This window comes from Hesperophylax consimilis, chromosome 4, assembly GCF_061612785.1.
Source record: "Hesperophylax consimilis isolate HC1 chromosome 4, BYU_Hcon_1.0, whole genome shotgun sequence".
In the NCBI taxonomy this organism is placed as follows: Eukaryota; Metazoa; Arthropoda; class Insecta; order Trichoptera; family Limnephilidae; genus Hesperophylax; species Hesperophylax consimilis.
Window position 1 is genome coordinate 40,111,304 of NC_142839.1, and position 26,350 is coordinate 40,137,653.

The 26,350-nt window shown below is 32.2% G+C and overlaps 1 protein-coding gene and 3 non-coding genes across 4 annotated transcripts in view; all 4 read right to left on the minus strand.

The window, feature by feature from the left end:
* The window catches only part of wb (wing blister), a 393,659-nt gene that overhangs the window by 318,103 nt on the left and 49,206 nt on the right, over nucleotides 1–26,350 (minus strand). The gene's annotated exons all lie outside the window — the stretch shown is intronic.
* LOC149424718 (5S ribosomal RNA) lies at nucleotides 3,026–3,144 on the minus strand. The gene has a single exon (XR_016302195.1). It is a non-coding gene; the product is annotated as a 5S ribosomal RNA (ribosomal RNA).
* On the minus strand, nucleotides 3,468–3,586 carry LOC149424719 (5S ribosomal RNA). Its single transcript, XR_016302196.1, has one exon. It is a non-coding gene; the product is annotated as a 5S ribosomal RNA (ribosomal RNA).
* Nucleotides 3,909–4,027, minus strand: LOC149424720 (5S ribosomal RNA). The gene has a single exon (XR_016302197.1). It is a non-coding gene; the product is annotated as a 5S ribosomal RNA (ribosomal RNA).

The following is a 26,350-nucleotide window of genomic DNA, read 5'->3' on the forward strand; positions in this document are numbered from 1 at the left end:
AATAAACCTTTTTAACATAAACACAATTTTTTTATTCAAGACCACTATAATGGCGCTATTAATAGCAACTACTGACGACACCTTCAGGGAATTTGTTTCGACTCTTCTTGACAGTATTAAATATTTTCCTACTTCCATACTTGAGTCATGAAGATATTGAAGATGGACGTGATTTGTTGAGAACCACAGACATAGGAATTATAATATTCATATGTCTATGTTGAGAACCCAATGCGCTTCGACCCACTCGATTACAAGCAGGTTCATTATTAGCTATACCAGGTATGAGCAAATCTGTTAAAAAGTATACAATGTACCTACAGAGGAGGATATCCATCATCCTTCCCGTTACATATCTGCCCTGATGATGGACGCTGCAATGCTTTCCGAAACGTTGGCTAAAGAAGGAGGTAGCGCAACATGTAGCCCAAAAACAAATCACTATGATATCCATCTCTATTACATTACAAATCATGATAATTAATGTAGATGTATTTGTAAATTAGGAAAAAAAATGAACATACAAAAATAATAGAGCTGTTTCAACCAATATTAAAAGTACAATGAGAACACAAAGACAATTAATCAAATAAAAATACAATAGAAATACACGAGTAATAGTAAAATAACAGACTTGGTTTATGGTAAGAGTTCATTAATTTCAACTTTATATTTCAGTAATCCTGATATACCCACAGAAAATATTATTTATTCCCAAGGCTATGAAGTATCTGTATAGGCGAGTTAGAGGCAAAAATTTTACGAAAAAGTTGTTCGTGAAATAGAACTATGCTTATTGTATTTATATTAGGTACTCTGGATATTCTAAATTTTAACAGATATGGAGAATCAAATTGTTTCTTTGGCCTGTTTCTTAAGGCCTTGGGAGTTTCTCGAAGCCAAATAAGCTCTCGAACAGTGAGCTTTTTCGTCATACGCAGCATTTTATTTCTTGAATTTCTAGATCATTGCAGCTATTTGAAGCTCTAAAATTCAATTCCGTCAGCTAGAGCGCTTTGAAATATCCTTTTGACCGTAATAATGGAGTTAGCGCAAAGAAGCAAAGACATGTTACTGATCTTTTCCCTGTTTTCGATAATCGAAAGTTGAAACTCTGACGATTCGGGTTAAAAAATATTATTAATTCTTTTAATTAAATCAACTTATCAGCACAAGTAATACCAACAACCTAGAGTCAACAAATACGAAGATGAGGTCTACAAACGTGAAGATGAGGAAATCAACAAACATAAAGACCAGGAAATCAATGATCATGAAGATGAGATCTACAAACACGAAGATGAGGAAATCATAAAAATACGATTTTAGAAGAGAACTGTGAATATAATTTGATAATGTTTCTAATTGCCATTAATAAAAAATAAAACAAAAGTAATTATACACGAACAACAATACAAGATCTTAAAAAATAATCTAGCCACAAAAAGAAAGTCAAGACCAAGAAGATGAAAAAATATTGACCCTAGCGTTTAAACTTTACCATAATAATGGTATCCAATAACACTGAATCAGAGACGATGTTCCTGAACAAAGTTATCCAATATGTATTTAAATGAACAAGAAAAGAAAAAGACAAAATTTTATAATCGGGCTCCAAGTGGCCTAACGCGTCTCGGGGCGGTCCCGGCTATAATACCGAGTAATCTTAAATTGGTCTTCCATAACAAATAATTTATTCATTACTTTGACGCTGTCAAGAATGCAGGGATTTTTATCATGCGTGATCATGTTTACTTGGTCATGAGATGTTTATTTGTTTCATGCAATTTTCTTTAATTTTTAAGGTGCATCGAAATTTGAAGGCTCGTGAGCACGATGGTATTTTATAAATAACTTAGTAGGTACATACTTATTTAAAAACTTTGATGGACATTTAAGAAATAGCTTTTTAGTAATTTTGTAAGTTCCTTCGTGGTCGAGGGGTAAGACTCTCAACTAGCAATCCGCAGGTCGCGGGTTGGAGTCTTAATAATTTTGTGTTATTTCACTACTAATTCTCTAAAAATAGTGTTTAATAATATAGTATATTTTTGCGACATGTTCCAGAGCGGTACAATCAGAATTGAAGCGTTGCTTGAAATAGCTTCATCCATGTTTGGTGACCAGATCTGAATAGCCATGCACTTCTCCATCTTCCTCTTCCCCATCCCCACTATCTTAAGCTTCACAACCGTCTCTAGGTCACTGGCTCCAGACGAATGGGAGTAGTTGGAACTCTTATGTGAAAACACATAATTATCACATTTGTCTGTAAAAAAGCAACTTGCTTCAAACTTTAGATCGCAAAACTAGAGTTGGTGCATAATATGTACACACCTCCGATAATGTCTAGCAAAACGTCACTGAGAAACAGCATTTTGTCTCACTTACACATGTTTAATATATTTTGCAAAACAACTGTATTCGTTGACCATATATCCAAAGTAGGATCCTCGGATGAATATGCAAACGGTTATAAAACGACATGTTTAAAATTAAAAAATTACGGTTTTTAAATTTTAGCAGAATACAAATATTATGACCTACTCTAAAAAGCTCATAAAATGTAAATGAAGGATTAACACGATCATTTAATTGGCTTGGAAATGTTAACAGATTTTTGAAGTGAAACTTCTTTACCCGCGTCATGCAATTTCGAGTACCGGAGTAAAACCAACTCATGACCGAAACGAAAATGCGGGACCGATTAAAGTTCATTTGATCTAGTCAAAGTTTTGAAGTAAAATATAAATGCTTCTTAGCTCATCTCGACAACTGGCGTTGGTGGTGTAATGGTCAGCGTAGTTGCTTTCCAAGCAGTTGATCCGAGTTCGATTCTCGGCCATCGCACATAATTTTTTTGTTTTTAACGCCTTTTTTTTTTTCAATGGTTGACCATAATATCAATCCACTAAGTAATATTTTAGGCCTGTAGCATACTTGAAAAGTTAAAGAATGATATAAAATTTTTTATGATGTTAACGATAAAAAAATAAAAAAAAACATAAAATTACCATAAAAAATGGGCCAACGGCACGCGGTGTTCCCAAGCGGTCACCCATCCAAGTACTGACCGCGCCCAATGTTGCTTAACTTCGGTGATCGGACGAGAACCGGTGTGTTCAACATGGTATGGTCGTTGGCAAACGCTAAACAATATTAATTTCTATTCTACCTGCCAATAAATATATGAAAATTAGTATAAAAAAGCCCTAATAATACTGAAAACATTAGCAAGGTGTGTGCGACGTTGATAAAAATAATCATTACATACGCGCTTGAAAAAGATCGTAATTACATCCATAACTTTGCAGGAATTTTTTTTTTCAATGGTTGACCATAATATCAATCCACTAAGTAATATTTTAGGCCTGTAGCATACTTGAAAAGTTAAAGAATTTTATGATATTATTAATGATAGTAACGATAAAAAAATAAAAAAAAACATGAAATTACCATAAAAAATGGGCCAACGGCACGCGGTGTTCCCAAGCGGTCACCCATCCAAGTACTGACCGCGCCCAATGTTGCTTAACTTCGGTGATCGGACGAGAACCGGTGTGTTCAACATGGTATGGTCGTTGGCAAACGCTAAACAATATTAATTTCTACTCTACCTGCCAATAAATATATGAAAATTAGTATAAAAAAGCCCTAATAATACTGAAAACATTAGCAAGGTGTGTGCGACGTTGATAAAAATAATCATTACATACGCGCTTGAAAAAGATCGTAATTACATCCATAACTTTGCAGGAATTTTTTTTTCAATGGTTGACCATAATATCAATCCACTAAGTAATATTTTAGGCCTGTAGCATACTTGAAAAGTTAAAGAATTTTATGATATTATTAATGATAGTAACGATAAAAAAATAAAAAAAAACATGAAATTACCATAAAAAATGGGCCAACGGCACGCGGTGTTCCCAAGCGGTCACCCATCCAAGTACTGACCGCGCCCAATGTTGCTTAACTTCGGTGATCGGACGAGAACCGGTGTGTTCAACATGGTATGGTCGTTGGCAAACGCTAAACAATATTAATTTCTACTCTACCTGCCAATAAATATATGAAAATTAGTATAAAAAAGCCCTAATAATAAGAGAGAAGAATACTAGAAGTTTCACTTCTGTCTTGCGTAGGCTTGACACACCCACTTTTTTTTATTTTAATCCGTAAGGTTGTGCAGATATGGTCAGAATATACCCCAGTGAAAACGTCCTGAATGCAGAGAACTAAATAAAAGGAATCTAAAGGAACAGGATGGAAAGGCCCGGGAACCAAGAAGGATAGAAAACTTATGGAAAAGTTAGAACGCTAATAAAGGTTTTTAAATACTAAATAATAATAAAAAATCGGAAATTGAATGTTTTTTGTCAAAACCATGGTAAATATTACAACGCTCTCTGGTTGCAACTTTAAAATTGCGTTGTCGGTATTGAAGTATAATTTAATACAAACATCAACGTTTCGATCTACTTACGTATTCAAATACGTAAGTAGATAGCAATACGCATTAAACGCCAGATGTCTTTTGTCACTTTTAAAAATATGCGAGATTGGCCTATAAGGGCAAATAATGATCGAACACTAAATTGTGTCGTTTGCAAAGATATCAGACTATTGCAACTTTTATCGACACTAGATTTCCAATTTCTATTGATTTTCTATGTTTATTATTGAAAACAACAAAAAAAAACAATATAATTTTAAAAATATAATATTCACAAAATGTTGGCAGTTGACGAAAAGGTTTTTGTTTATTTAAAAAGTTATCAAATTGTTGATAACTTTTATGTTCACTATTCAATTCGTTTTATTCACACAATTTTCGGAGAAATAAGCGATTATGTTGATTATTTTCTATATAATAAAATGTAAAAGCCCCCAAAAAGGGGGTTAATAAAGTAATAAAGAAATAAAATTGACATTTAAAAAATTGAAACTGATATGTCAAGATTTCAGACAAATAATAAAGTACCTACCTACATAATGACAACTAATTAATGCACACGGAAAACCTGTGTAATATTTTTTCCAAGCCCTCGGTGTGAATTGTTTTTCACAAAACTTCACTAATTATAATATTTTGAATCAGAGCAACTAATTCACAGACAGACACGATGGTCCTACATTCATTATTTATGGAGTTTATTAGACTAGGGTTCAACTTGTATATTTTACTTCATTGCCCCCATCCAAAGTAGTCTAAACTCTAAATGGACGCAGTAAAGAATTCGGTTATAAAAACAAAATAAAATAAAAATGTCCCACTTAAGGACGAGATGTGTATTGTGTACAAAGGACTCACCGGACCAGAACGGGCCTGACCGCTCAATAAAAAGAATGGAACCCGAAGGGCGCGTTTTAAAAACAAATTGTGAAATGCGTAAGAGAGCTAATGGGCTGTCCGTGAGAAAAGAATAAACTAAACGTAGTATTAGATGAAGGAGAAAGTGGGGTTTTATAAAGACTGTATTCTGAACATCCTTGTAGGGTCGACAGTGTGGATACTTGCCTCATTCGTCTGTACCATCGACTAAGTATTAATATCTACATTTCTTGTATGGTTCAGTGTGCATTATGAAAGATAATAAATTATGGATTTAGCCAGGAGGATTGATGTAAGACATAGTAGATGAAGACGCCTGATGGCTTCGAAGTGACTGATACGAAATGTTGTAGTTTTGTTTTCTACAGGTGAAGATTGCTCAGATGATAGCTTACCTCTGACAGGAGATAAGATATTTATTTTATCTTTAATCCTTGCCTTGTTTTTTTACATCTAATATAATTTGTGAGCATTAATTTATTCTAATACTAGAAAAAAAATTCTTTTTCATATTATTTTGATCATTTAATTTTGTAAGAACTGAAGAAGAAAAATGCGCTTTGAAAGGACTCTGCAGCTATTAGATTCTGAACGAAAGAATGCATTATTTTATAGTTTTAAAACAAAATTGTCGTTAAATTAACCTGCAAAATCTCAATAATGTAATGCAATAATGTGTGCGTGAAAGAGAACGTGTGAAAGCGAGACAGAATGCTTGCAGAGATTACATAAAGGAATGTAAGGTTGTATAATACTTTTTCTATTATGTTATCGAATCCAGAATAAACACCTGGACTAAACCATACCTCACAGTTGGTGCAGCCGGTAGGAAGCTTGATATTTCAATTCAGAAATTCAGAAACAAATCGTATCGTAAAGTAGGTGTAGTAGGTAGGTTACGATTAAAGTTGATGACGAAAATTTTATTTGAACGATTATAGTTTATTATGTTCTTTACGTTGGTTCCAAGTTACAGGGCTAAAGTATACCTTCAATCACCGATTTATTCATTTTCATTTATATAGGGGTCGTCAGTCCGGGTGTCATATTGTTGATTGTTATGTTTGAGGGACCATACGAAATGACAAAGAAAATATGCAAATAAATATAACGTTTAACGATGCAATTTGCAGTTTAACCGCAGGTCAAAGGAAGGAAGACTTGAACAAAGGAAACCTTTCACCCCATTACATACGGCTACTGGAAAATAATCGGATGTCACTTTGTAACGGTACACAAGTAATTACTTACACATGTACATAATATTATTTATTTATTTTGTAAGAAACAAACAGATTTTACATAATATACAATGATAGATATAAATATAAAAGTTTACTGAAGTCAAGCCACAGAAGTTTCTTATGCTAAAGTTCATTGGAAATGAAGTTTTAATATCTTAAAATTAATTTGGTGTTAAAGGAAGGGGAGATGAAGAGGAAAATAGGAAGAGGATAGGAGATGCTCCAGATACATTCCATACTCTCATATTAATAATCGATCGTACGCATTATTTCATATTGATATTTCTTTAGGTTATTACCAAAAATGTCAATGCTGTAAAATTTTGTATTATATTGTGCATATATACGAGGTATTAGGGAATTTTTTCGAATGTTCTACACGAGGGTAGATAAAATAAATTAGATTGTCGGGTTGATCTAGACGGAATATGAAGATTTATTAAATTGATAAGTTTTGGTGAGTCCAGACCATTATTTAGGATTTCAAACAATAAGATTTGATCAAAAATTAGAAGTCGTGTTTGGAGGTAGTTAAAATTATGAAATTTAATGGATTCGGTAGAATTTGAGAAGTGTAAGGTTAGTTTATAATTTATGTGTTTAAAATTTTTTTTTGAATTCTTTCTTTTCTTTCAATATGGGTTTGGTATAAAGGCGTCCAGATTTGTGTACAGTGTTCCAGGTGCGTAAATGTAAATGGTAAATGTTAATTTATTGCATTGTGCGATGTTAATAACAAGTTTGTTTAATTCGCAATAGACAAAAAGACGATTGAGGTCCTCCTGAAGTTTAATGCAGTCGTTGATTGATTTAATAACTAAGTATATTTTTTATCATCTGCATATGCTACGTAATTAGCATGTAAAAAACATTTGTAAATATCGTACATAAACACATTAAAGAACATAAAATTATAGGACGCAAGGCGATATTATTTTTATAGAAATGTACAAAAAGAACGATAATGTACCCTGTTTTTAAATTCATATCGTTTTGTATCAATGTAATATGTCATCAAAGAAGAAGACAATACTAACAAATCTAAATGAAACATTAAACAGAACAACACAGAAAAAAAGATAACGGTCACAACCAGAAATCGAACTCAGGATATCTGTCTTACCGTACAGCGTTTTAGTCACTCGATCATAGGGACCTACTTATTACGTCAGATTTGTCGATCTCATATTTCAAATTCAGAATTAAAAATATTATTCTACAAACTCATTTTGTCCCATATTTTGGGAGTTATTTTTTTAATTCAAATTTCTAATGAATTGGTTTGTAACCTAGATAGTGTCTCGGATAAACATCCCGATTTTTATTAATATGGGATACCTATTGACTTTTTTTAAAAGTTTAAATTAGTTGCAAGATAATATTGTTCCTGGGTTCGATTCCTAGTTGTGACTGTTACCTTTCTATTTTTTGTGTCTTGTTCTGATTCAGTTTCGATTGGATTTGTTAGCATTATTTTCTTCTTCAATTATAAAAATGATTGACCTACTGTTTCTGTATAATGGTAAAGTGTCTTATTTACTCACCAGCTTTATCATAGATTATTGCATTTCGTTTTCCTGAACGCAATACTATATCGAATATCTTATTCTTTTGAAATGCGCACAAAATCTTTGCTCGGGCACATCTGCAAATCTTATAATACCTTAAGAGATGTTGCTTTTTTTCCATTGTATTTTATTCAAAACTATTATTTCTTTATTGTTTATTTATTAATTTTTTTACATATATTATGCAATAATAAGTAAGAGTTAGATAAACAAAGAGACGCTTAGATGGTTTGGACATATAGATCTAATGAGCGAAGAAAGGAGTGTAAGAAGGATATATGATGCGAATGCGAATGGTAGCAGAAGTCGGGGACGCCCGAGGATAACATGGCACGATTAAGTGAATCAGATACTCGAGTCGGGCCATGTCAAGAGTCAGAATAATAGAAGAGTATGTATGAGACGATGTATGAATGTGAATGAGGCAAGGAGTGTGTGCAAAGACTGAGTTGTTTGCTCTCTGCCTACATCTGCGGGGAAACAGCGTGATGGTTAGTTAGTTAGTTACTATGCAATATTATAACTTTTAATATCTACTTGCTTCTTATTCTGCAACCATAACAAAAATTGAAAAAATTGTAAATTGAACTTTACTGGTTAATTTTAGTTTCATCATTAAATGTAAAATTAATTTATGTATATCTATATCTGCATGTTCCTAAATAAACTTGAAATAAAAATAAAAGGTTTGAATAATAGATTATTTGTTACTACATGTTTTTCATTTTCCAACGTTTTTTTAAATGTAAATACTTCGTTAGATTAGGTTCTAACTGCTTGCTACCAACCGAGTGGGACATTGGTATCCCCAATAAGGTTGTGTTGTGAGGTTGAAGTGTAAATATTTTTTTGCTTGCAACGATATTGGTTTCGACCAATCATCATATTTATTGGGTTAAACCCTACAACCTTTTCATGCTGTCCAAACTCTCTCACCAAAACAGACGCCTTACCCCGCTATTGGTATTATTTACTCTCAGAGAATCGTGTAACTAACATGAGTACATATTATGTGTTTGTAGATATAATACATGATATAAATTCATGAAGTTATCGTGCTAGGCAAGGGTTCCAGAAATCGACGGCAAAGAAACAGCCTGGCAATCAGAATGGTCACGAAGAGGCACTTGATACTAATAAGACATTATTTGGAGTCCATGTAGGGACTTGTCTTGTCAGCTGTTCTTCACGGAGGTCGTTGAACGGGATGTTATGATGGTGACTCATTAATTATAATTCTATTTGATATTAGTACATTTAATAATATAATTTATTGTACCTACCCATAAAAAGCCTACGAATGTTGAAAACATGTTTTAAATTGTAACAATGTACTTTTGTTAAAATCTTTGTCTAGCTTTACCGGATTAATTCATAGTTTTAATTTATATTACGTATTATTTACCTTACGGCTTATTTACTTTAGTGGCTAAAGACGATGCTCGGTAGAACAGAGATCCTGTGTTCGATTCCATGTTGTGACCGTTATCATTTTATTTTCTGTGTCTTGTTCTGTTTCTTGTTTCGTATAGATTTGTTAGTATTATATCATTCTTCTATGATAAGCATATTACATTAATAGATAATTTCACTCTCAAAAGTTAAAGAAAAGTTCTTTCAATAATTTTTTTTTTCAATAAATTTTATCTGATGACAAAACGATACGACATGTGTTTCGATTTTTTTTTTAAATATGTGTACATTATTGTTTATTGTTTATTGTTGTTGTTATACGCCCATAGGGGCTTTTACATAGATTATAAATAAGTTTTACATAAGTTATCGAGTTAGAATTTATACTAAGAGTTATAAAAGTGAAGAATTTTAAAAAAATATACAAGTAGTTTTTGAAGAATATGGCGTAAAGAAACATTTTAAACAACATAATATTTAACAATAACAAAGAACAAAATATAATATAAAACATTACAATAACATATCTAATCGTTTTTTTGTTTATATTTTTCTTTAAAAATACCTACCTGTTTGATGTTTTATTGTAATTTGGCATTTATGTAAAAAAGTTTTATAAAAAAAATAATTTAAAATTAAGAATTTTCACATTAAAAAGAAAGTAATGGAAAATAGTTGAAATATAATATTGTAAATTCTGGCTAAAGACGTTATCCCGGTAAGACAAGAGATCCTGCTTCGATTCCTAGCTGTAACCATTATCTTTATATTGTCTTGTTCTGTTTCATGTTTCTTTTAGATTTGTTAGTATTATCTTCTTCTTCAATGAAAAAAACAAAGTTTTTTTTTAGTTTTCCATATGAAATAAATTCACCAGTTTCCCGCCTGTGCTACGAGTTTCCGAACACCATGTACAACTTAAACACTCACGTAATAGCACACGAAATTATGATGATTAGTAAATCATAACAAGCGTGTTTAATAAAAAAAAATCGTTGACGAGAATTCGTACAGTTGTAGAGTATTTTTATTCAGGTGGGAACATCAAGTTGTTTTGAAAATAAACATGATTAAATTGATTTCTCTTAAGGTGTTTTTTCTGGTTATGAAAAGGTTACAAAATACCTGCAGTATTGTAAATACGTATTTCCAGAAGGATAAACCAGCGATTCCTGACCACATTTGGTGTAAAAATATTAAAAGTAATTTTGTGGTCCGATGATTTTTTTTCTGCTAATTTTATTATTCGCATCTGTCCTGATAAAAGAACACTGTACTGCTGTCCGCAACGTTGACAAAATAAAGAGGTAGCGCAACACGGAATAATACCCCAAAAATAAATCATCATAATACTTTTGGCCATGAAAATATCAAATCATATTTATCTTACGACTATTTCAGGCCTATTTCTTAATTCAGAAAATATCTAGTATATCACTACGATCAATGCAAGTATAATGAACACGTTATAAAGTAGATAATATCTAAGTAATATTTACTATTTTTTTTATCTTATGATCACTCAGAAATCAAACATGGAAAAAGAGTTTACCGAAACCACGAATACCGATTATGTTCTTCCACATCGTGAAACAACAAGTGCAAAACAAAACATATGGAAAAGGAGAAATCTCGCTCGGTATTGGCTGATTTGTGGGGATATTGTTCACTCTGAACTTTGCTTCAAGCTGTCTTCTCTGACACTAGTGAGATTTTTAGACCATACAATTTCCCTTTGAGTCTACCCGCTTTTAAGGTTTTACGAAGCGAATTAAGTTGTCAGCGCTAACGTGAAATTTCTCTATAATTACAACGTGTCAGCATTGACTTAGACAATACTAGATTAGTCATACAATATAATTCTCGAATGATCAAAATACTTAGAGAAAGCTTGGCGCTTTTTGCAGCATTCACGCAGTATGGCTGCCATCCTGGAGATCTGGAAAGGCTGTTAGCGAAAAAGTCGTTAATTTCAAGAAAAATTACAATTTCTTATCCTCTTTGTCCGACAGTTGTCAGTTTAACAACAAACTTCTAGTAACACGATAAAATTTTGAATAAAGACAGTCAATGAAGTTGAGTCATGCTCTGCCTATTGCTGACTTCAGATTCTAGAGCATTTAGTAGCCACATTATATAAACCTTGATAACATTATTGCGACATTATATGATTTTCGGGTACAAACTGCTCTTAGTTTCCTTACAAAATCAGAAATCATGCAAAAAATATACATTTTTTGAATTACCTTTTTAAAATAGTCAGAAGTTTGGCCTATTTTAGAGATTTTTAATTATTTTATAGAATCACTTAATTGCGATTTTTACAATGTCAGATGGTAAGTAAAGCACACACTAAACTAAACATTGTATTTCAATGCTTGCGTCAAAGTTGAAGCAAAGTTTTGTATTCTTAAGATAACAACAGACTTTAACTGCTTATTATGTTTAGTAAGTCATGTTTAATAACGTGTGTTTGCACAAGAATACAGTTTCTGAATATTTGAGTAGTGTGGATTATAATCTTGTGGATTAAGCTATTTGAAGTGTTCCTTGCCATGTTCACTCGTTTTTATATCATATCATAAACTTTCGAATTGAAAAGAGTTCATAATAAAACGAACCACAAAATACCACACTGTCTTGTCTTGTCTTGTCTCTGTCTGTTTTTGTGATTTTTTACGTACCAGTTCGCAGGAAGATTATAGATTATTCGTGCAAACGGGTGATAACTTCTGTACTCATTGGTTGACAAATTAAAATGAAAAATCACTTACTGAAGATCAAGGTTGGGGATGGAAGAAGATAACCCAAATAATAAAATGTGCGAAAATTGTTGGCTTGCTCAAAATCCATCCCAGCTATTTTTTAAGAGCTTGAAAGATGATATTTTACACAAATGATGCTATATAAATAATTATTCAAGGGTTATTATCAGGAATTTTCAACTGTTACTTAAAAAAATATAAAATTCAGCTTACTAAGCTGATAACCTAATTTTTTTATTTTGTGAAATAATACTATAATCGAATTTTATTTTACAGTTTATTTTATTGTTTTTAATATAATTATGCGAAAACTGTATTACTACTAACTGTCTTTACTTGTTTCATACCATTTTGTAATTCCTTAAAATGTTTACTTATTTTTAAATTTCTTTGTCATTTTTAAATATATTGTGTAGGTACAAATACTAAATCAATAAATAAACTTAATGGAACTTCATTGGTCTAGCTAGAACATATGAATAATTACCGTTTATGCTTAAATGATCGACCGTTTGTTTCCTAAATAAAATTTTAAAAAATAATGAATTTCAGGAAGCCGAAACCGGTTGCCAGGAGGCTAACAAAGTAGGAAATAATAATTAAATAATATATATTTCTTAATATTATTTAAAATAAATCAACAATTAGGAATAAAAAATATCGATCGAAAGCTATTTTTGCTTAATTCCAATAGAGGAATGCACCCACATAAATAAATAACTATAAATCATAATTTGATGACTTTGATCAAATTGCATCTATCTACAAGTAGTTTATTTCACCGTCTACACAAAGAACCCTCTTTACGACTTAGGATTCCCTCCTGAGTTCAATTTTCAATACCAAACCAATATTCTTATTTCTACACTTCACTAGAAACATGGCAATAAACGCTTCTCCTTATTTTATCGGATGGTACTTGACCGTGTTATGACTTCAAATAATTCTCTCATATTTATGATAACTGATAAAACTTATATTACCCATCTTTTTACATGCTCAGACATATGAGCATTCTTTATATAATTGGAATCTTATGACATACAGGATAGTTCCGTTACGAAGACCACAGATAATTATAAGAGATACTTAATCTACAAAAGTACCTACAGGCGCTTCTTTCAGCGGTCAGATGGTTATCATGGCTTATTAATTTTTATTTGTAGTTATAAACAAACAAGTGAGCTTATCGTCGCATTTTATGCAGGTGTTAGACACATTTATCAATATTACGTTTCTCATATATCGACCCCCCTGGAGTAAAAAGTTTCCCCTGCGAGATATTATTATTTTTTTAAAAAATTTTAAAGGAAAAATTTCGGAAAGACAATATTTGATGACGAATAACCTGACAATGAAGTTTTGATTGTGTTGTGATGGAGGACTTAGCCAGCCAAGGAATTGAACATATTACGTTCGCTTGGTAGTTAAAGTAATAATAAATATATATTTTTTGTATTATACCTAAAGTGAGCCTTACATAGTTATAAAATAACCCAATAAGATTCTCCTACACTAAAATAATGAAAACTGTTTTTTATTTGTAGGAATTCATAGAATAAATGAACTCCAAATAATTTTAAATAATATTTGGAAGGGCTAACTTGGAAACATTGTAGTTAACTTTATTATTTAGTTTAACTTATGATAAAATTTTATTAGAACCAAATGGCAACGGATCAAAAAATGTTGTATTTCTAAGGAAATTTACCTTTACTGAATAGAGAACGATTAAAAAACATAGAATGTCTGACACAGACTAAATACTCAACATGTTTGGTGTACTAGATATACGCCAGCTATAAAAAAACACGACTAAACTACATTTTTGACCCAAAAACAATTTCGATAAACACAAACTGTCATTAATAGACCAGTTAGACATGCTTAAAATATAAATAAAAAGTCCGAAGGTAAACACAAGCTTTGTACCAAGACACGACAATACAAAGACAAGACATTAGAAGAACTAAGGGCACAAACAGACAGATGCGGATAGCGACTTTTTTAATAATATTTAATTAATTAAAGAAGATTATCTTTTTATTGAATTTTATTTATTGTAAAATGGGGGCTTAACATGGGTAAAGCACCCAGTGAACCCATATTATCAAATATATTAAAATATGTAAAGTTATTGTATCAAATAATAAAGAGACTGATAGTAAAATAAGGGCGACTCAGGAATGTGCTGGTCACTTACAATTATTCTTAATGTTCTTACCATTAGAGTATAATTTTTTTTTGTTATTTTCATCTTGGCGTGTTATATTAAGTCTTATCTCAAATCAGAAGTTGTGAACATTCCCATCAAAGCAGCCGAGACCCATCGAAGTGTCATATTTCCCCGGTAGTCGATGCAATTAAATCAACACAGATATTGCCAATGTTTCCCGATAATTGCAAGAAAAACTTATAAATTAACGACATTCAGCGGTTGTTAAAATGCCTGAAATGCAGCCTTTACCAGATCAAAAACGGTAAAGTTGAAAAAAATAGCAGGAGAACGGAGTGACGCGGGCCGCGATGACAGCGGAACAGGTTAAACTGGATTGCCACGCGTGAAACTTGCAGTTTGTAGGTTGTAACTTTTACCTGCAATCATCCGATAATATAGTAAATTTTATATTGAGCTTCATTCCTGCATCCTTTAGATAGGCTGTTTTTTTCGGGGTTAGTAAGAAGCGTTCGGTCTCGGTCAAATTAGGAAATAGGTTTTATATTTTTTTATTTATTTATATATTTCTATTTATTTTACGGTTAAATTAAAGCAATTTTAATATAAGTTCAATGGATTCGTACATTATATACTTCATCATTTTTCTGATAAACAATATTTTCGAATTAATTGATTATTTTCCCTCTATTCTCTAAAAATAATTTGTAAACACTTATTAATAGATATTGTACACTTTCTCCCATTTGTTCCCATAAAATATTTTCTTATTTACATATGTAAATCTCTTTTTCTCTACATTTATACATAAAATATTTGCCTTAAGGGCTTATTAGTATTAATTTTAACAGCTGTTCTGTTAATCTCTGAGAAATAGTTAAGATGCAGACGAGTTCTCCAATTTATGTTTTTTACTGTCTGTATCTGTATTTTTCCCAATAAATTAGAAAAAAATATATTTGATTCGTTGAAAGACCTGTTTATTATGGTTGATTGGGATTCTAAGGGAATATAGATTAACATTTATACACGTTAGACCAATATTTTTTGAACTCCTCTTCTCAATGTCGTTGTCAGGGTCGGTCAGTATGGCATTTCCATTTGGGACATGTGTTAGGACTTATGCCCGAATTGCACGTGCGGAGTGCTCGGAGTGCGCCGAGACATGCATTCGGCCGAGTACTCGGCTGAGGTGATCAGTACAGTCAGTACTCGGCCTGGTGGTGAGCAAGTGATTACAAACAAGACCCAATTACTCGGTCAAGTAAGTACTCCCTCCATCTGCATACTTAACTCGGCCCTTTATTTGATCTCCACTCGGTTACAGTGATCAGCCGAATCATTCATTAAAAGAAAAAAAAAAGTTAAAAATTATCATTTTTTTACGAGTGTGTGACGTTTGTTGTTGTAAAACTCTCTTCATTTTTCTCTTATCCCTCCATCGCAAAACAATGTTAACAGCACTTAAAAAAAATTATCTAATCTCCAAAAATTGACACAATGACCTCGCCCATTGTCTCTTCTAAACGTGATCACCTCATGTTTAGAAGACCTCACGTGTCCGATTAACAAAGTAAGTGACTCAATCAAATGACATGATATCGTAAAAATAGAAATTTAAATAGTATTATTTAAATAAGTCGTCTAAACGTGGCCTAACTACAGTTTAAAAATGACCTCGAACGCAAAAACAGCTGTCACAATAATAAAAAACTAAAATACTTGCTGAAATCAATAATAACATTATTAAATATGATTTACAAACTAAACACAAAAACAATCAATATCTATTTGTGTCAACAAACTTTCATGATTTTATTTCATACTTTAATTCGTAAATAACAAATAATGTTAAGTATGTTATTACACGTCTAAAATATATACAGAAAGTATATATTTCTGTTTAATTTCAGCTTGACGCAGTTTACAAAGCCCTTCGAAACACTTAAATAGACTCGAAAATAAACTTCCTCAGCGCAAGGAAAATCCTAAAGTTTTTCATTATTCATTCGAAAGTCTTTAGCGAGAACTCATGTACCAGTATTAAGCTTAACTGGGTAAGTAGGTACTCCGTAGGCGGTAAACATTGAACTTATTTCAGTCGTGTTTTTCTAACATCTTTCCAACGCGGTTTACTTTAATTTTCTTACCGATCAAAACCCATGAGACAATTTATGTTTGTTTACAGATCAAGCTAAGGATAGATTTAAACTAAATGTTTCAACCCATTATCCATGGTTTCTCAAGAGGTTTAAAACATGTTAAAAAATTATTTACTGTAGTAAAAATTTTAGTATTACATATGAGGATTTAATATTTTTTGGTTGTTTTTAATATTTTTTTAAAGTTTAATTTGTAGAACTCCAATTTTTTTCTTTTATAAGCGGAGAAAAATGAGTATTGCTGATTTATAAAATCCGGTAAAAAGAGGGATTACAGGACGTTTCCTGTTGAGCTTTTCGTATAGGTATTCCTAATATATCGGAAATGCGAAAAAATAATACATTCCTTTTTTAATAAAAGTTTACTAGGAAACTTATCAATTCATTCGTTAAGGGCCTGCAGCCCCGTTTTTAATCTGTTTACGATTAATTTTAATTTTTTTTAATAAATAACAGTATTTATATTATTTATAACCGGACTGCAGTCCATAAACGATTTAATTAACAGAGTCCCTAACATCAGTTAAAAGGGAATGTTTTTTGAGGACGGTGGGACTCGTGTTCTTATTCAAAATTCAAAATTCAAAAAACATTTATTGCATAAAAATACAGAGTACAAAGGGTGTAGCTTATAAGTTACATCGAATTTCTTCCAGCTAACCCAACAAATACACATTATATTACAAAACCCAACAATTACAGGTATTTAATTTATGTAGAGTAATCATTTAAAGTGTTGTGACCAAAGATATTAGAAGAACGAGATGTGCTATGAGCAGTTCATACTGTGTAAAATTGTTTTGCCCAGTGTCGCCGGTTTTGTTCACCAATACTACTGCACACCTTCGCTTACGCTAAGGTATCCGCACTAATACATAGAACAGATTTCTGTGCATACGCGTCCCGATAGTATTCAAAGTACCCTAATTAGGTAGTACTCCGCCTACGGTCCGGCGGCCAACATAGCATATCTCGTTCTTCTAATATCTTTGGTTGTGACATTTGTTTGAAAGAAATGTTTTAGTGATGATTTAAATTTGAGTATGTCGGTTGTTTGTTCGATGTATCTATGTATTGATACTGACATTGACATAATGATGTTGACATATTCCGGCATGATATTTACTAGGAAAAGAACACGTGTCCTCTATATATTTTTTATGACTAATATTTTATCTGGGGATTGGCATGCCATCACTTTTTTTAGTAGTATATTTTTTCTCCCTGTACAGTGAAACTAAACAGTAGGTGGGTACCTACTAAAAAATTCGTTTGTTAGTTTTCAGAGAAGATTAAAAATACTCCATTATGTTCATAGGACTTCATAAATTAAATCATTAAAAATGTCATTTATAAAATCGGATGTGAAAAAGTGCAGATGCGCGCTACAAAATAAAATACATTCCCCTATTCCTCTCTGCTATCCCATTTTCCTCACCCTATGGATTATATTGAACTATTCCTCCGGGAATAAAGAAATCTGTGATCAACGAACACTTAAAATAAATAAAATTCTCCACGAAACACAGTTTAAGAAGTTCCCTCAATAAAATAATGTCATTTGACGTAAGTAGGTAGCAACACAAACAATCTGCTAGGGATCTTAATTGCTTTTTAAAAGCTTCCGTCAACCCGGCGTTGTTTGTTTCTGAGGGCATATCATTGTTCCCACCGAACCAACTCCCGATAGAGAACATCGCCCGTTAATGACACAGTGCTGGGAAAATATTGCTTCTCATAATAAATAATTAAAAAATCAAAAAAAAAATTGAGTTTAATCAAAAAAATACGGACATTTGCTTAGTTAAGCCAAAAACAAAATAGGTAAAAGGTTAAATGCAACGTTATAATCTTTGCGTTAAGTGGGGAAGTTGGCTATTAAGATTTTCTCCCCAAAACACAGCTAAAGCCATTTAAAGCAACTTTTCGATTCTGAATAAGAGGAAAGTGGAACATGAACACAACACTAGGTTCGCATAAAATGGAGGAATGCTTGTACCAAAATAAAACAATAAATACGGACAGCGATCCCTGGAATACAACGTGCCCAAAATATTCAACATGTTACCAAGCAAAATAAAAAATGGCGGATTACCTAAGAGATTCAGATATATGCTGAAAACATGGCTACTAAGCAGAGATACTCTGTATTAGTAATACTATTGATTATGGCAGTGGTTAATGATAAATATTATGTATAAGTTGTATTGTAATTAGTAATGAATAATGATATTATGTACTTATGTTATATTGTAATTGAACATGAACATGAACACCCTGTTGATAAACTGTTTAATTGCGGTTTAATGGGATTGCACTTTGAAGAAAAATAAAAAAAATGAAAAAAATGGAGGTCTTTCACCAGGGCGATACTAAAAGTATGTAACACTATGGAACGTGCCCAAATAAAGAAATAAATAATGAAAATAGTTGGATAACTTGTTTAGCATTTTGTAAAAAAACAAATCGCCAAATGATTTAAATATGCTATCAATAATATTAATATTATTTGAAATTAATGAATTGAGAAATAACACAAATTGATCAAATAAAATTTGCTTGCATACGCAGGGATTTGTAGCCAAGGATCGTTAAAAGTAAATCTTCTGACGCCACCAAAAACAGTGTGTTTCAATAAATAATTGCGTCTGAATAGTATGACCGTTTCACTCGGGTTGTTTATACGCGTATTTCTAAAAGTTCACATTTAATGGAATAGTCCATAGATTATGTCTATATCTGTACTAACTATAGATTATTCTCGTAAAGGAATTACTAACCTAACTGATATAGATTATTCTCGTAAAGGTATTACTAACCTAACTGACATAGATTATTCTCGTAAAGGTATTACTAACCTAACTGATATAGATTATTCTCGTAAAGGTATTACTAACCTAACTGATATAGATTATTCTCGTAAAGGTATTACTAACCTAACTGATATAGATTATTCTCGTAAAGGTATTACTAACCTAACTGATATAGATTATTCTCGTAAAGGTATTACTAACCTAACTGATATAGATTATTCTCGTAAAGGTATTACTAACCTAACTGATATAGATTATTCTCGTAAAGGTATTACTAACCTAACTGACATAGATTATTCTCGTAAAGGAATTACTAACCTAACTGATATAGATTATTCTCGTAAAGGTATTACTAACCTAACTGACATAGATTATTCTCGTAAAGGTATTACTAACCTAACTGATATAGATTATTCTCGTAAAGGTATTACTAACCTAACTGATATAGATTATTCTCGTAAAGGTATTACTAACCTAACTGATATAGATTATTCTCGTAAAGGTGTTCTTAACTAATACTTTTGTTCACTCCCATTCTGTTAGCTCACTGATAAACTATGTTGACGTAACGGAAAGTGGTTTTGTCACACCCACATGGGTTCAAGGTTAAAACGATACGACGTGGTTTGTTATTGATTGACCGATAGGAGTAGAGTGTTTTGGCAGGCATTAAAATATGAGACATATTTTTGTATAATCTTTTAGAAAATTATCGATTCGGAAAAAAGGATTACTTCATTTTATTTATATTAAATACTCTTATGATCAGGAACGATAGAGCAGGACGGCCTGGAAGCTACCGTTCTTCCTATTATGCTCTCCAAATCTATATGATTCTCGAAACATCACGTACCCTAGTACTCTCCATGGAGGGGCGACCCTATATACTACTGACATCTGTCGGATAACTCTTTATCCTCTATGAATCATATATGTCTCGTAGCTCGAACTAACAATTACGTACCTACCTACGTGTTTATTACTTATCAATCAACTTACGAAAGCTAGAGGTCTTTCTGTAAGCTTCATCAAATTTAATAATCGAAATCACTGATATAATCGCAACATAAATAAATAAGTTGAGTATTGCTATTTCTAACTCGGTCAACACTTCCGATATTATTTTGAAATGAAAAAAAAAGTGTTCATATAATTTTGCACTACCGAAAAATCGAATACACAACTTTCGGTCTGAAGGAGTAAATATAGACATTACATCATACGAAAAGAGGCCAAGAGGATGATTATTGCAAGAAAAAAATCAAAAAATGCTGAACAAATTTCAGTCTTTCGTAAATAGTAAGACTAGCTCAAACCCGTGAAAATCAGAAATTTTTGACACATTATTTCTAATTTTGAAAATTAAAAAATAGAGGTAGGTAATTTATCGCTCGTCTGAATATTTGACAAAAGGCAGTTCCAATTTTGAAAATGAAACTTAAATTCAAAACAAATTCTAGTTCATTAAACTAGAGTTACAATCCCTCACAGATAGACAGACCTACAACCACATTTAGTATTTTTAATGCTGAGGTATGAAGAACTAATTATCATTAGATGGTAGCGAAGTAGAACAGATTTTTTTTTTTTTTTTTTTTTTTTTTTTTTTTTTTTTTTTTTTATTTATTGTTATTAAGTTTAATTTGTAGAACTCCATTTTATTTTTTTATTTTTTTATATATACAATAATATTATTATTGGGTTTATAAAAACAGTTTATTTTAAACAAGTTCTGCTGTGTAATTATTATTACGCGTGACAGCTGTTTCGCCCTCTAAAGGCATTATCAAACTGTGGGTAGCCCACTTACAGACGATACATTTATATTATTTCTAGGTAGGTATTTTAATTTCAATTACTGATTTCTTAATTGATTTCTGTGTAAAAATGTTAGAAATTATTGATGGTTATTACCCTAGTAAAGTTTCCCCAATTAGTGTAATGTTTAAATTTGACTGAATGTCTTAATGTTAGTTATTCCCAAACGATGACTCATAGGGTTATTTTAATAGTATAATTAAATACTTCAATGTGCACTCGTATTTGTACTAGGTTTGAAGATATCTAGTAGGGGTGAACGAATTATATTGGTTTGTTCATTAATTAGAATAGCTTTCGGATTATTAGAATTTTTGTTAATTTCTAACTGCTCTAAAAGATTCAGTTTACGGCCTTTATTTTGTACGTGCAACGGAGTTGGTTTATTATTATCATTAAGTGAGTGATTTTCATCTAGGAGATGTTTGGCAAATTGAGATTGTATTTTATTATTATTTTTAAAAGATCTTATATGTTCTTTGAACCTAGTGTTAAAGGACCGGCCCGTTTGTCCAGTTCAGTTAAAATAAATTCAGATATCACTAAAAAACAAATTGAATGTTTGGCAATCGACACAGAAATTTCTCTGTCTAAAATAAAAAATAACGGCTTACCTAAACAAATAACAGCGGATATATTGAGAAAAACTTTGAAATCAACCAGTAAAAATAAAAATAAATTCAATATAAAAGAAACGGAAATTTTAAATGATATTAAAGCCAAAATTAAAAATAGCGACCTCACAATTACTAAAGCCGATAAGGGGAATTCCGTCGTTATATTAAACAAAATTGATTACTTAAATAAAGTAGAAGCATTCCTAAAACCAGAAGACTTTGAAATCTTAAAAAAGGACCCAACGGACAAAATTTCAGTAAACGTGCGCAACCTAATAAATAATTGCCAATCAATATTCCCAAATAAATACGCTAGAAGAAGTGCAATGGTGATGAATCCAAGGGCTCCTGCATTATACGGACAACCTAAAATTCACAAGGATAATATCCCCATACGTCCCGTTGTTTCTTTTATAAACGCCCCAACGACAATACTCGCCAAAAAACTTAACTTTCTTTTCAAACAACATACTAAATTCTCCCCAAAACATAGCGTTAAAAATTCTCTCGAACTTGTAAATAAAATAAAAAACATAAATCTACCGCACAATTGCCAGTTCATATCTTTAGACGTAGTAAGCCTCTTTAGCAATATACCTATTCAAGAATGCCTTAAAATCATTGAAGATATTTTAGACGAATCTAATATAAACCCAGTTACTAAAAAAGACTTATTCGATCTATTTAAAATTTGTGTGGAAACCAACTACTTTGAGTTTAACAATAAATTCTATCAACAAAACGACGGATTACCAATGGGATCCCCCCTCAGTCCACTTCTTGCAGAAATATTCATGGATTACATTGAAAAACAAATTTTAAATTCAATCTTTAGCAAACACATCATTTACTATGTTCGTTATGTTGACGACATTTTGGTCTGTTGGAAAGGCACCAACAGACAATTAGATCTTTTTGTCACATTTGCTAACTCCATCAACCGTAAAATCTGCTTTACGGTTGAAAGAGAGTGTAATAAGAAAATTAATTTTTTAGACCTAACAATCGGTAGAGAAAATAATAAACATACGTTCGAAATTTTCCGTAAGCCTACGTTTACAGATACGACCATTAATTATAAATCTTTACATCCATGGTCACATAAATTATCTGCCTACCACTCAATGGTGCATAGGCTTACTAACATCCCACTCGACAAGAAAGCATACGAGAAGGAAAAAAATACAATCCTAACTATTGCTAAAAATAACGGCTTCAAGGGTAGAGACATCGAAAAAATAATTAATAATAATAAACACAAAAATAACCTTAAATTAATTTACCCAGCGACTAATAATAAGACGAATAATAAATTCGGGTGTTTAGAATTCATCGGACAGACATCTAATAAAATTGCCAAAGTCCTCAAAAAATGTGGCTTAGATATTGCCTTCCGCACAAATAACAACTTAGGATCATCTCTTAAAAACTCAAAAAGTAAGGTACTCAAATTACAAAATAGTGGCATTTATAAACTCCAGTGTGACGAATGCAACGCTGTTTATGTTGGACAAACGGGCCGGTCCTTTAACACTAGGTTCAAAGAACATATAAGATCTTTTAAAAATAATAATAAAATACAATCTCAATTTGCCAAACATCTCCTAGATGAAAATCACTCACTTAATGATAATAATAAACCAACTCCGTTGCACGTACAAAATAAAGGCCGTAAACTGAATCTTTTAGAGCAGTTAGAAATTAACAAAAATTCTAATAATCCGAAAGCTATTCTAATTAATGAACAAACCAATATAATTCGTTCACCCCTACTAGATATCTTCAAACCTAGTGCAAATACGAGTGCACATTGAAGTATTTAATTATACTATTAAAATAACCCTATGAGTCATCGTTTGGGAATAACTAACATTAAGACATTCAGTCAAATTTAAACATTACACTAATTGGGGAAACTTTACTAGGGTAATAACCATCAATAATTTCTAACATTTTTACACAGAAATCAATTAAGAAATCAGTAATTGAAATTAAAATACCTACCTAGAAATAATATAAATGTATCGTCTGTAAGTGGGCTACCCACAGTTTGATAATGCCTTTAGAGGGCGAAACAGCTGTCACGCGTAATAATAATTACACAGCAGAACTTGTTTAAAATAAACTGTTTTTATAAACCCAATAATAATATTATTGTATATATAAAAAAATAAAAAAATAGAACAGATATTATGTAGTGTAGTAGAACAGATATTATGTAGTGTAGTAAAACAGATATTATGTAGTGTAGTAGAACAGATATTATGATCATTATCTAACCGAGTTGAATATAATTCAGTGACATGGTTTGTGATCTCTCTATGATGACAATGCCGATAGAATTATGTGGCACGATGGATTTGGTTCAATGCACTCCGGTCCCAATGTTCCGATGTACTCTCAGAGTTCCAGTTTCTAATGCCTAATGTATCCTTGAATACCAGTTGACTGTTGCCTGTTTCTTGGGGACACGCCCGAGGAGACATCTCAGGGCCAAAATCTTAAGAGCACAGAACATGCGAGATGCGGCTTTTAACTTACTCGATCTATAATTATACACATACATGCTACACAAAAGATCTGTGGATAATGTATATTCTATTGTTATGTTAATAATGAGACAATTACTAACTGCCAAAAATTGCGATAAATTTTCGAAACATTTTTATTTTTACGTGAATACCGCACAAGAATCCCAACCGTGTTGAGCCCGTGAAACTATGGCTTCCCCAATTGGGGACATACCCCAATTGGGGAAGCAATAACATTATGAGGCTGAAGATAGTGGGGAGTTGGGGAATAGGAATGCGAGGGAGTACCTGACTTTACAGTTCTGGTCACCAAACACGGCCAAAGCCATTTCAAGCAACGTTTCAATTCTGAATGGTGGTCTGACACCAGGGCAACAGTATTTTCCACTCAGCAACATGCCGTTAATTTACTGTATAACCTAACCTAACCTAACCTAACCGGGTGTGCTATTATTACTATCTAGAAACATTTTGGTAGGGAAAATTTTTACTGGCAATATTTTGACATGGAACACTATTACCGGCCACGGTTGGATATAAGTACTACGGAGTGACATGTTAAAATTCTTTAAAATACTATCAACATCAATCAATCCATCAGTAGGCAATACACATCGGTAGGTGGGTAGGTAGGTAGCCACCCCTTGATCAAAAGCCTCTTTATATAACTGATAAATAATAATACATATGTATTATGTATGCTATCGAGGCGGATGTATTCGTGAATATTAACCCCGGAAAGAAAAAAACTTCGCCCTCCATTCACTAAAGATTGATAAATGACCTTCCCATGTGGAATACATAATTACACCGCCGACAGAACCAAATTATAAAGAAGAACTTCAAAGAAAACACCAGTGATGAATATTATCGAAACATTTTCATAATCGAATCGTTGCCAAAACGATGATTTCGATATTATTTTACGTTTGCAACTTTCGTATTTTTAATTCGCGCTATATCTGCAAAGTTGGTGGGCTACCAATAGCTATTTGTTAATAGCTACAACATACCTAATGTTTTAAATCTACCTTTTTGAATTTTTTGTACGTTCCGATTCCGTTTAAAGATGGTGGCTATTTTAACGATTCAGATTTTTTCGAATGAAAAATCTTCGTGTTTATTTGGACTTTTTATCAAAATTTTCAATATTATGTTACCTAGCAACATATTATGTTACCTAGCTAGTTAATATTATGTTCTTAGCTTTAAAAAAAATGTCAATAAGATAACGAGGTTTTCTTTGGAAAATAGTTAAATTATTCCGTATTTGAAATTTAGAGAAAAAATTACATTAAAAATGGTTCATAATTGGGTAGGGAATTTAAGTAACTACTTAAAATTCTAGCAATGTCAGAAGTAATTTTGGTTTTAATTTTTTAAATGACTTAAAAAATTAAACATACTTTTTAGACGAAAAGTTTACTGTTCACAGAACTTATGCTTACTAGAATTTCGTCTCATTCCTTTACTTAAAAAGATCCTCCACACAGAATCCCAAGATATGACATAGGCCCCGGGGGAAATTATTTTCCTCTTTAAAAAAACTTAAAAATAAAGTTCAAAGGATGTAGGTAGTAGCCAGTTTCAAATCCGAAACCTCTGGATCTGGATTCCCAGCGAATAATTATTAGATTACTACTGTTGCCCAAGCCGTCAAATCGTCCCCAACGCCACTGCTTCTCACGTACAGTGGTGCTAGCGTCAACACTGTCAACCCCTGCGCGGCCCAGTAGCGCAGTGGATTTCGGCGGCAGTGGCGCACTGCCTACAGCAGCGGGCCCGGGGCGGAGCGGGGCGCGGAGTGCACCCAGGCGCGCTCTCCATTAGCGGTTCCATTACTCAGGAAGTTTGACAGGCGGTGTCGCGAAATGGCGCCGATACCGGCGACAAATCTACTCGCATATG